The following is a 12,726-nucleotide window of genomic DNA, read 5'->3' on the forward strand; positions in this document are numbered from 1 at the left end:
TATATAGAGCAGTGTCTAAATTTGAAAGTGAAAGCAAAGTAACGAGGAAATCTGTAAAGCATAGAAATCTTTCCCACTTATCCCCTTCTGAATTTCTCCTTACAGGTAAGGAAGTAGATGCAATATGCAAATTAATCTATTTAAATGAAACCATAGCATTTTAAGATTTGAGGGAAAATATTTTCTACGGATGTGTATATGCATAAACACTCTATGAAAGTTAAACTTAGTCATTACAATCTACCTAGATCTTTAGAACATGCGCATGCATTAAAGCCATTTCAAAATTAATAAAACTCTCTAAATTATGCATGGTGCAAAGGGTGAAAAAAGTTGGTAACAGGAACTGCTGCCTGTCTAATGTTATGAACTTGATGATTCAGAGCTGCCCTATGGCTATACACTAGAGGAGATCATAAGGTTTAATTGTTGCTTGTTCATTTGTTTGAACTCTAAAACTATATCAACTAGCACTTAATTATACAGGTAGAATACCACTACAACAGAGAACTTGCACTTGAATGGCTCAGTATAAGTGAGGACATTTAATATTATTTGGCTTTAATAGGTGCAAAAAAGGATACAAAGTAGCAGCTGCTAATTAATTTGAAGTTCTAGGTTTGCAACCCCAAAAGAAAAATCTAAAGAATATTTCCCCGAGTTTGAATATGTAAAGTTTTAACTGCTCCATCTGGCATATGCCCTCTGATTACCCAGAATGTTGGCTGGCAGTTTGAGGGACCCATTTGATAGCCAGCCAAGTTTAAAGGTCTATTGGAGGTAAAACAATGCCCACCCTACAACAAGAGCAGCATTGTTCCTGAACAATGAAGCTCTCTGGCTTATTTGAATGTCAACAATTCAGAAAAGTTGATGTTTGGAGCCATCAAATAAAATGTTTTTGTGAAACAGTTTATTATTTCAGTGGTAATTATTTGAATCATTCATGGTAAAGGATGTTTGCTAATGAGAGCTTGGCTGCTGTAAATTCCAGAGAGACTGAATGCTCTTTGTGCTGACAAAAAGACCCAAATCACTGGAGAGCGACTGACTGGACAAATCATTCATCTATGCAAATGCCAGCCGAAATGGTCAGATGCATTTATTACCCTCCTCATTATAGTAAACAAGGCAGGAATCGTGACTGGCAGTTATCAACTTGCCCTGAAGTATGATTTGTTCTCCTACCACTATTTAAATGAGAGGAAAAAAGGCATGCCACCAGGGACTTTGTTGGTTTATAAAAGAGTAAATGTCACATAGCCCAGTGCTTAAAGACTTTTGATTGACAAATGTTTTATTTGACATATCAAACAATGATGGCTTTCATATCAAATAGTCCATATTTGTTAGCAAAAATCTTAACCCCTTGAAGTTTGGCCAATGCTTTTAACTCATTTCTGCCAGTGCTCAGAAACTAGAACACAGATGGCAAGTTACATTAAAGGCAATACCAAATATCTCTACACATAATGTGCAAAGACCTAAAAATACTCTGCATTGGGTGACAGAAATGACACAGTGTTTTATCACAACACATATAGTGTAAAATGTTCTTCTGAACTGATAATGCAAATTAAAGTGATGTTGACCTACTTGCACTTACTAAGTATTCTTCTGCTGTTTAATGCAAGATAAGCTAAACATTAAGGAATTTATACAGCATATGTCACAGTGAAATCTAAATTGTCTGGTGTAACTCTTCTTAAATGTCACAACAGTGTCACAATACTAGGTTTCGAAGCTTACAGTTAAAGCCACAGTACCCTTATATAACCCCTTACACTTATGTGCTCAAAACTTTTCCCTTCTTGTGTTTCTTTGACTTATATTTTGTATGTATGCTTCATCTCAGTATGATTAGTACTTGCAAGTATAAGGGACTGGGGATGTGGCTCTGTGGTTGCACAAAGTGGTATATCAGAGGCCCTGGATTCAATCCCCAGAACCATAAAGGAAGAAAAGAAGGAAAGGAGGAAAGAAGGAAGGAAGAAAGGAAGACACGGAGGGAGAGGAGGAAAGGAAGAAGGGAAAGAAGAAAAAAAGAGAAAATAATTACAAGTATATCTTAGAATAGTGAAGCATGACAACATTTACTTGAGCTGATAGAATTTGTAACCAAGGTTGTGATTTGATAATCCTCATACATTAATTTGCCTTGAGACACTTAAGGTAATACATTCCCATATATCTTTTTCTTCTTTTGTTGCTATATTATTAGTCTGATATTATTGCTGGCATTTCGTTCTTTTTCTTTCTCCAAAATGAGATGAAACTGCTCATTTTGAAAAGCCAGAAGCAACTACAATCACTAGAGGAATGTCTCAATAAACTCCACATTATCAATCCGTTGTATTTGATTCAGTTAAGTTGGCATATTTTCAGGTTTGAATGGTATTATCCAACACAAGAATAAATTCGGTCATTTTTACTGGTATAATTTAAGCATTTCAATGTGTATTTTATTAAAAGGAGTAATAGCGTGTTTCCTTTAAATGTATGATTATAAAAATTTGCTGGGTTCTTAAGTAAAAGCATATCACCTTATCTAAATTTTCTCTGCAGAGACACTTGCAATGTTACGAGAAGTTATAATCCTAGAGGAGAATGCTATCCCCAATGCTGCAACTTCTTTTCTACGGGAGGCCATCCATTCAGAACTGTTCCTTCTTTTCTTCCCCAACACTGTGGGCCTGCTGAATTTCTGAGTAGTGTCCTTGAGCTGAATCCCTTTCTCTAACTCTCACTTTGGGGTGCATCTGCCTGGATAAAACACAGGCTCTGATCTGTGCTTAGAAAGTTGGGTCTTCAGTTTCTCACGAGACAGTAGATGGGTTTGCCTGGTTCTGAGTGTTGCATCAGAAGAGTACAGTTGGTACACGGAATGGTATAGCTTTCAGTAGTTCTTTCAGAAGTGTGATCACCATCGCCTTGACACCTCTATTGGTAGGTTTAGAACTTAGATGAACAATGAATTTGGCGTCATTGACCAAACATCAAGAAAACATTTCTTCTGTACAAGACTGTACAAATACACTTAGAAACTCTGGACTCAGAGGGATTTGGTAATTTCAAAGATTTTGAAAGTAAACTAGGAAGAGATCATGAAAAACAGTAACACAGAACAAGCTTTATTGGACACTGATTGTGTATGAATGCACAAGAAAAAAAAATGTTCTTTCTGACAAGGGACATTTTAGAGACAACTGCATGAGAGCAATACCTTAAAGTGGAATGAGGAAACAGAATCCCCAGGAGGGAAAGGAGCATCAGAGAAGAGCTTCTGCACTTAGGTGATACTTCTTAACATGTAGGTGGGTATTTCTGGTTCAGGCAACTCTGAAAGCCAACAGTGTTTGTTGTCTTATAATTACAAGCTTTGTCTTATGCTAGCAGATGTTGGGTGCAGTTTCATGGGGTATATGGAGCAAGAAAGCTATAAATTGAAAATATGTGCACTTGGACTATATTTAAAGCCATTAGTCATGGGAGATTTTGAGTTTGACATGGATAGGCTTTGAGCTTACTGTGAAGAAGTAAATATTATGTGGGCCATTTTAGGATAATAAACAGGAACTGTCTCTGGATTGTTTACATAACACTGATTTAGTCAACTTTCATTCTTTTAGAGATAAATATACATATAAAAATAGAAAGTGGGTCTGGGAAGGTGGCTCAGTGGTAGAACGCTTGCCTTGCATGCCTGAGACCCTGGGTTCGATTCCTCAGCACCACATAAGCAAAAAGAAAAAAGCTGGAAGTGGCGCTGTGGCTCAAGTGATAGAGTGCTAGCCTTGATCTGAAGAGCTGAGGGACAGTGCCCAGGTCCAGAGTTCAGGCCCCATGATCGGACCCAAAAAAAATTAAAAAAAAAAAAATAGAAAGCACTTAGCCTAGTGCAGGTGGTTCTGAGATCTGAGGACTGCAGTTTGAAGTCAGCATGGGCAGGAAAATTCATAAGACCCTTATCTCCAATAAACTGCCCCCTCAAAAGTAGAAAGTAGAACTCTGACTCAATTGGTAGAGCACTAGCCTTAAACAAAAGAATCTCAGGGGCAGCACCCAGCTCTCGAGTTCAAGCCTCAGGACCCACACAAGTGTGTATGTGTGTGTGTGCATGTGCGTGCAAGCAAGCGTGTGAGCATGCACCAGTGCACATGTGTATATGAGTAACGCAGCAGGGTTTTATGTTTGTTTTTATATACACTTAACAAATTTTAATTTATTTAAGTAAGCAAAGTGTATGTCCTTACTGGATAAACCATGTTATAGGAGCTGAGGAGCCTGATGAGATTGTGAAACTACATACATATTATCCGAAGAAGGGTATCTGCTTCTTGTCTTAATGTTGATTTTTAAATATAACTCCAATTTCAAAATCAATTCAGAATTATTTTGATCGAGGACATCTTGGAACTGTCACACATGTAAAAAACTTGACTCTGAGAGCTTTTCCTACTCCTCTCATCACAGGTCCACTGCACAATTCCCAACTGCTGCAGAATGACGTTGCCCCCAACAAAGAGAAATCTAGGAACTTAGTCCCAAGACCACTAGCACTGTGGGGGGTTTGCTTGGCCTTTGATGTATAACTACAGCTTTTGGTGCAGGTACGAGGGCAATCAAAATGCATGAAGAAACAGTTCAGTAAAGCAATTCTTGTTTGTTCACAGTAACAGTTAAAATAAACAGTGATATAAAAAATAATTAACAAACCAAATAATCAAATACCACTTTGCATTTCCAGAACTTGGTTTTAGACCTGCACAGTGTCCTGGGTCAACCATCTGCTGACATTTTCTGCACCCGTATGAAATACTTTTCTTAAGTCATTTAAAAAAAATGCAGTTTTGACCATAAGTCATGTACACTTTGATGACTAGGAAATCGATTTAGTCAGTTATTTACACTGCGCAGCATATTTGCCAACCTACCAAATAGAGAGGAATTAAAAGCGGCATAGAAGAAGTCTTGCTCTTTAAACTGGTCACCAGTGTTCTCCAAACCATAGAAAAGAAGAGGAGGGGAGTTTCCTGGCATGGTGAATGCTAGACACCACACAAGACAGTCTCATTGTTTGGTCAGAACTTAGGAACTCTATTTCCTCAAAAAGTTTTTTTTTTTCTTTTTTAAATCTAACCACTGCCAAAGTGGTGCAGTGAGTACAACACTAGGTGCACTTCCACAGCAGCCACTGGTGTTCACAGGGATTCTGCCCCAGGGATGTAAGCTCAGTGTTGCCTCCCAGGCCAGGGGTTCTTGTCCATCCCTTCACCTCTAGCTGCAGACAATTGTTTCCAACTGCTGCTGGGCCTCGGCCGCTATGAATGTGGCCTGCAACCATATGTCTTGCTCTGGAGGACACTGGAGTGACTTGCTTCCTTTCACTGTGCATGTTGATCTCGTGCCTCTTCAGATCTGAAGCCCTGGCCAAAGGCCTTGGTGCAGGAGCCACACACAGAAGACTTTTCCCCTCTGTGCCTTGGTCTCTGAGGTGAGACATGTGTCACGCTAATGGCCTCTCCTTACGGTTATCTCTCTTATGCTTCTCTTAAGTCCGGGCTACGGATAAATGATTTCCCACACACCTGACAATGGTAGGGTTTATACCTAGTGTGGATTTTTAAGTGTTCTTGCAGGTAGGCCTGTGTGGTGAAGCCTTTGGTACACATTTTACACACAAATAGACTATCAGCAGTGTGGAGTTTTTCATGTCTTCTCAATCTGCCTTCATCGGAAAATGTCTTACCATTGGCTTGGCAGGCGACATGCTCCCTGTTTTGTTTGTGTGTCCCTACCCTCCGCTGCCCCCCCTCATCCCCTGCCCCTGAGTCCTAGGGCTTGAACTCAGGGCCTGGGTGCTGTCTCTGTACTCTACCACTTGAACCACAGAGCCACTTCTGGCTTTTTCTGAGTAATTTATTGGGGATAAGAGTCTCATAGACTTTTCTGCTAGGGCCAGCTTCAAATCGCAATTGTCAGCTCTAAGCTCTCAGCCCACTGAGTAGCTATGATTATACGCACCAGCAACTAGCTAGGCTTTTTTTTTAAACTCACTGAAATTTTTCTAGGGTAGGAGTTGTTTTATTTTTTTTTAATTTTTGGTTGCATTGTGTTTGAACTCAGGGACTTGTACTTATTAGGCAGGTGCTCTACTGATGAGCCATGTCTCCAGTCCGGTTTTACACTGGTTATTTTTGACATAGGTGTCTTACATCCTGCCCAGGTGCAGGCCCAGTTAGCAACCTGCTTATTTTAGGATTGGGGTCCTAGCTGGGTGAAGAGCATGAGTACCACACCCAGTTTTTTTCCTGATGAGACAGCAACAATGATGCTCACTAGACACTATGTTGGAAATGAACTTTTCAACTTGGGGAGGGGAGAGGGCTGGGCAGTGGTAAGCGGGGAAAAAATGAGGGAGGGGATTTAAAAAGAAATGTACTCATTACCTTACCTATGTAACTGTAACCTCCCTGTTCATCACCTTTACAATATTTTTTTTTAGAAAGTTGGTCTTTTCTGCTTAGACTGGCCTGAAACTGTGATCTTCTCAATTTAAGTCTCCCACATAGCTTAGTATGACAGTTGTGTACCACCACAACTAATTATGGGTTGAGAAGGGGGGGTTTCTCAAACTTTTCTGTGCAGGGTGGTCTCAAAGCATAATCCTTTTGAGCTCAGCCTTCCAACCAGCTAGGATTACAAGTTTGAGCCACCAGCGCCAGGCTTGAGAAGCACATTTTTTGATAAGGGGCCTCCCGAGAACATTCCCCTTCAGAGTGATGACCTTTGTTTTGGCTTCTACTATTAAATTTGCAGTTTTCCACATGCAAATATGACTAATCAAACCTGGGTTTGACTAGGTTTCTTGTTGCCTACAGTCTAAATCTATCTTTTTTGTGCATAGAGATAGTTACCCCTTGAAGGCATTTTGACATAGGACTTTTGCTGAAGATCTTGCTCCTTCTTACATGGCCATTTCTGTGTATTGCCATTGATGATAAATGTGATACGGTATTTCTCTTCTGGTCTGCTTCATAAATTTGCTCCTTGTTTGCTAGTGATAAGCATGTCTTTGTGAAGTAGACTCTACTGACTGGATTTCTGCCCTCTAAAAATTTAACTTCATCACTTTTGGATGATAATATTATGGGCAATGTGATTACTTGGTTCTTTAGCGTTGTTTCTATTGTCTTTGTTCTTTACCCTATTTGTTTTATAATTAGGAAAAAGACTGTGCAATTATAAATAGAAAATACCCAGATTCAAATACTCATATTCAGTTGCAGTGTAGGTTATCTTTTTCTTCACTTAATTTTATTTTCAAGGTGATATACAGCGGGGTTACAGTTACATGTGTAAGGTAGTGAGTACATTTCTTGTCGAATTTGTTACCCCTCTCGCATTTTTCTCCCACTTTCCCTCCCTCTTAGTCTTCCACTCAATAAGTTTTCTTTCTTTATTGCTGGTCTGTGCTTTACTGCCATTGACTTTTGTTCCCAGCTTTGCACACTTCTTGTGGTCAAAACATGGCTGACATGTGCCCATGGAGTCATGGTCTTTCCTGGCTCATGCCCAATAAAAGTGTTTAAAAACAGTTTGTGCCAGCATTTTCATCAGAAGTCCAGAATTTTACTTTGATTGGACCAGTTTAGGTCATAAGCCTAATTATTATAGTCATGAAATTTGACGCAGTGATTGACTTGAGCTTCAATCGATTGCTTAGGGCTAAGTAGGAACCTTATGCCAGTAGCAATGAGAACTAGGAATGAGAGAGTAGTGTATCACTAACCAGAAGTTATCCATGCATGAAAAAACCAAATGTCCACCCTGTATGTCTGGATGGGTTATCATCTCCATATGAAGTGACCAAGAGAACACTTCTTAAAGGTACAAGGTGGGCAGTAATCTTGCAACTCTTTTAGCACATACCTAAGTCACCTTTTCTTATTGGATGCTGTGATTTTTGCCATAAAGATTTTTGAAGTGTTCATTTACTAGAAATTTTATTTTAATGAGCAGCATATTGAGTTCCAGTTATAGTTTCTCATTTGTTTCTTTTTCATATTCTTTGAGAGTTAGGGACACAAGGTAAATATAATGGTATGCATTGCTAGTTCTAGCTACTTGGAAGGCTGAGGTAGGTGAATCACTTGAGTGCACACATATACATGCACACAAACATACACATATTCACACACACACACACACACACACACACACACACACACACACACACACACACTGGTCTGCCTAAATATCCAGAAGAATAACAGTAGAACAATGTAATCATAAAGTCTTTAGAATCTAACTTTTCTACCACTCATATATCATCTATTAATTCAAGATGGAAATTTTAGGTCACATTTGGAATATGTAGCTGAAAGAAATTAACTCAAATTATTAATATGCACATTTTAACAAAAGAAAGTCTTTTAAATAGTGTAAAGAGTTTGGCTCTACAACTAACTTAAAAATAGCTGTTCATTAAAGCACATATAAAGATCCTAAGTTACAGACACCCACTAAATCAACAGTGGATAGTGTTTAGTTATAGGGTACATACTCAAATAGGCAATGACCAAGCATTATGTAGAAATAAAACTTGTAGCACAGTAGCACCCACCCAGAAAACCAATTCATTATCGCAATAACCAGACCAGGCAGTGAGCACACTGTATTCCAGACTTGTAAACATTCAGAGCACCAGCACTAGCAACTGATCAATAAAGCAAGCCAATAATCTTTGTAGAAATGGCCCCAGATGGCCAGAATTTGGTTAAGTGCCTCTAGTAATAATAAGTGTCTCTAGTTTTTGTTTCTCTTCTCAGCTTAGGACCTATTAGAGAAAAACAAACATATTCCCTTATATACTATTTGCATATGACATCCCACTTCTAGTCATTCTACCTACAGCTTCTGCATGCCAATAACCATCCATCAGGACATACCTGAGAATTCTCCTTTTACTACTACAAATTTTTCCCATGCCTCTATCTTTCTTTGAGTCTTTGCCATAATGAAAACAATGATGGCCAACTCTCTTACTACAATATACAGGAATCTCTGAAAAAGAAGTCTTGATTTTTCCCCATTTGGATGGCCTTCCTTTGTTTCCCTAACAGTTCCTTGAGAGGTCATTCAATAATCTAACACAAGTTTCCTATAATTGTGTGTGTGTGTGTGCGTGTGTGCATGTGTGCACATATGCATGAACACACTAGTCCTAGGGCTTGAACTCAGGGCTTGGGCACTGTCCCCAAACTTTTGTGCCCAAAGCTAGTTTTCTACCGCTTGAGCCACAGCTCCACTTCTGGCTATATTTTTGGTGGTTAATTGGAGATAGGATTCTCATAGGTTTTCCTGCCTAACTGGCTTTGAACCATTATCCTCAGATCTCAGCCTCCTGAGAAGGCAGGATTACAGGTATGAACCACACATGCCTGGCTCTATAGTCTCTTGTGTGAATGCAGAGGAATCTATAATTTTTTTCACTAAACTATTTTCAGTCATACATATATTGGTACTTTACCATTGAACTGTATCTTAGATCAAAATGTTCAAAATATACAGTAATTTTTTTAATTATTCTGCCAGTGTGTTCATAATGGCATCTCTATTTTATAAAGTAAGCAACTAAAAATCACTTAATTTTAACCTGACATTTTCATTTCCTTACTCATCTTCAAACAAACATATATTAGAAACTGTAACAAAAATATGGCTACAGCTAGATTTCATTTTTTTAAGTCAGTCAGGAGAGACAAGATTGAAGTTTATAATGAAGAAATGTGTGTTTACTATGGGTGTCCTCTGCTATTTGAAAGTCAACATAAAGACAAATGAAAGAAATCACTATTTTATTTAGCTGATATAGAACATTTTTTTTGCTATATTCTTGGGCTGGTAAAGAATAATAGGCAAGTAGAAAAAATTGTACAGGTAAGCAAAAGCCAGAGGTATGGATCCTGTCTTGGGAATGATTCTATCCACCTCAGCAATTGTTGTCGGTTTACCTTTGGACTTTGTTTAACTCATCTCCCTAACATATAACTTCTGTCTGCCACACTATTATAAGGGTTGACACAAGGTGTTGTGAATATGCTCAGGAATTGGAATCTAATATAAGTTAGCTCCCTTTGTTCACGATTCACTATCAGAGTCATACCTGTACGTTTATTATCTAGGTTCATCAAAATTGAGTTACCAGTCATTCTGTAGGGATAAAGATGGAAATCTTCCTCATCTCTGTATAATCAGTGGCTGGCCTGACATGTATACTTTGCGTAGATCCGCTTATACAGATGAAGTAGATGTGGATTGCGACTTCAGGAAGATTCTATTCTAAAAGAAAAGGGTAAGGTATGATGTAACAAAGTAATGATGATATATGATAGCAAGTTAAGTAAATTGTAACAAACGGGTAAATAAAGTTGGAGAAAACATCACTGGAGATGGATGAGGGCTGGGAAGGTGACTCAGTGGTAGAGTACTTGCCTTGCATGCATGAGGCCCTGGGTTCGATTCCCCAGCACCACATAAGCAAAAAGAAAAAAGCCGGAAGTGGCGCTGTGGCTCAAGTGGTAGAGCGCTAGCCTTGAGCTGAAGAGCTGAGAGACAGCGCCCAGGCCCAGAATTCAGGCCCCACAACTGGACCCTCCAAAAAATTGGAGATGGATGAGGTCTAAGGTAGACCTTGGAAAAGAAAATCATCTTGCCATCAGGAGGAAAGTATAAAACTGCAGTGCAAGATGAATATGCAAAGGCACTGAGAGAAAGAGACAAGCCTATTTGGAAAAGATGGTGAAAAAAATAGCTTATCCAACAGAACATTCCTTTGAAGGGGGAATAAAAGAGGATTCCATATTTAAGGTTAGATTAAAAATGACCTGAAGTTTGTCAACATGTGTGTCTGAATATTTAGAAATTCTTAAGTTTGTGATCACTTACTTATATCTTCTGCTAAGGCAAAGTATCCACAATGAAGACCTTTAAAACACTAGAAGCAAAGAGTAGCCAAATACTTGGAGACTGATTGATCTATATGAGTCATTAAAGAAAGAAAGGGAGAAAATAAACACATTTCTAGAAACAAATGAAAGGAGAAGCACAACATACCAGAACCTGCAGAGTACAATGAAAGTGGTCGTAAGAGGGCTATTCATAGCTAAGAGTGCCTACCTTAAAAAGTCAGAGCTATTTTAAATGATCCCGAGGTTTTAAGAAAACATGAGCAAGTCAATCTAAAAATCAGTAGAAGGAAATAAAAGGATCAGAGATGAAACTAATGAAATGGAAATGGAAATAGAATCAACAATAAGAAAGATCAATGAAAGAGTAAAGGCAAAGTCCTTGCGATGATTCACAAAACCCGGCTGCGTTGTACCTTTCCTGCTTTCCTGATACTTCTCTGACCTCTTTTGCTACCATCTCTTTTTTTTGTCCCTTTTCCTTCTAGTCATACTGGTCCATTTGCTATTTCTGGATTGTTATGGGCACTAAGCTGCTGTAGAGTCCTTACTTTTGCTGCTTCATCTGCATGGCATGTTCTTCATATACTTTTTCTTTTAACAGGATCTCTTTATTTAGCCCAGGCTGACCTTGAATACTCCATCGTCTTAGCCACCCAAGTGCTGGGATTACAAATGTGTACCACCATACTCTGCCCCCTGAATATCTTTTGGGCAACTTCCCTCACCCTTCAGTTTTTTCTTGTTTTCTCACCTTCTCCCTGAGATCTGCTTGACCTTAATACTTAATATAGAAGCTCCTCTCTGCACCTCGCTTTGCCTTATCCTTACTACCCTGCTCAACATTCCCCCCACCCCTTGGGCAGCTAATCACCTGCTCTAAATACCATTCACTTACCTTTTTATTGTAGATATTGTTCTACTTGCCACATTAGTGTACTTTCATGAGTAAAAGATCTTGAATTTGTTTGCTGATGATTTCTAACCACTTGGCACAGGGTAGACCCCAATAAGCAGTACAAGAAGACACAAGTGTTCAGATTCACTAAAATGAAGACAAGAGTGAGGTTCCAAATCAAAGGAAACTCCTCCCCGCTAGTGTTAGGATTAGTGAGATCTAAATTCCAATGTTATGGAGGCTAGAAGCGAAAAGGGAAAGTAATGAATGGTCAAAACACTGGTGTTGGCTGGAGCAAAGGAGGCAGATGCTGAACAGAAAGCCCTCAATCAATGAATTCAGTTTCAAATGTGCATTAAGAAAATCCAAAGTCTTAATTTCCTTTCTCAGAACTGCAGAAAGGTCAAGAACCTTAGTGACAGAACTTTGATCTTTTAGCCAAAGTTTCTAAATGTTTTTCAGGTATTTAAGTGTCGATAACAGGTCAAACATCTTGAACTAAAAGTTCAAAGGTTTTAAATCTCCTTGCTTTATACAGTAACACAAACAAAATCACCACAAAGAGCAATGACAACTTATACATAAAAACTATGGCACTTAAATATTGACAGCACAAATGGTAATTTGGCAATTGGTTTGATTCTGGGTAAGAAAACGATTCCCCTCCTCCCCCCTACCCTATAGGGATACCAGTTTTAATATAATGAAAATTTTGTGCCAAATGGATAATTTACCAGCACACTAATGATTCAAATACATATTTCTTACTAGAATTAAAAACATTACTTGTTTATAGTACTATAGCAATTTACTGTAGTGTTAAAAGTTTGAAACACACCATCTCTAGTTCATTTTTTT

This window comes from Dipodomys spectabilis, unplaced genomic scaffold (genome assembly GCF_019054845.1).
Source record: "Dipodomys spectabilis isolate Male_0828 unplaced genomic scaffold, ASM1905484v1 ptg000053l, whole genome shotgun sequence".
In the NCBI taxonomy this organism is placed as follows: Eukaryota; Metazoa; Chordata; class Mammalia; order Rodentia; family Heteromyidae; genus Dipodomys; species Dipodomys spectabilis.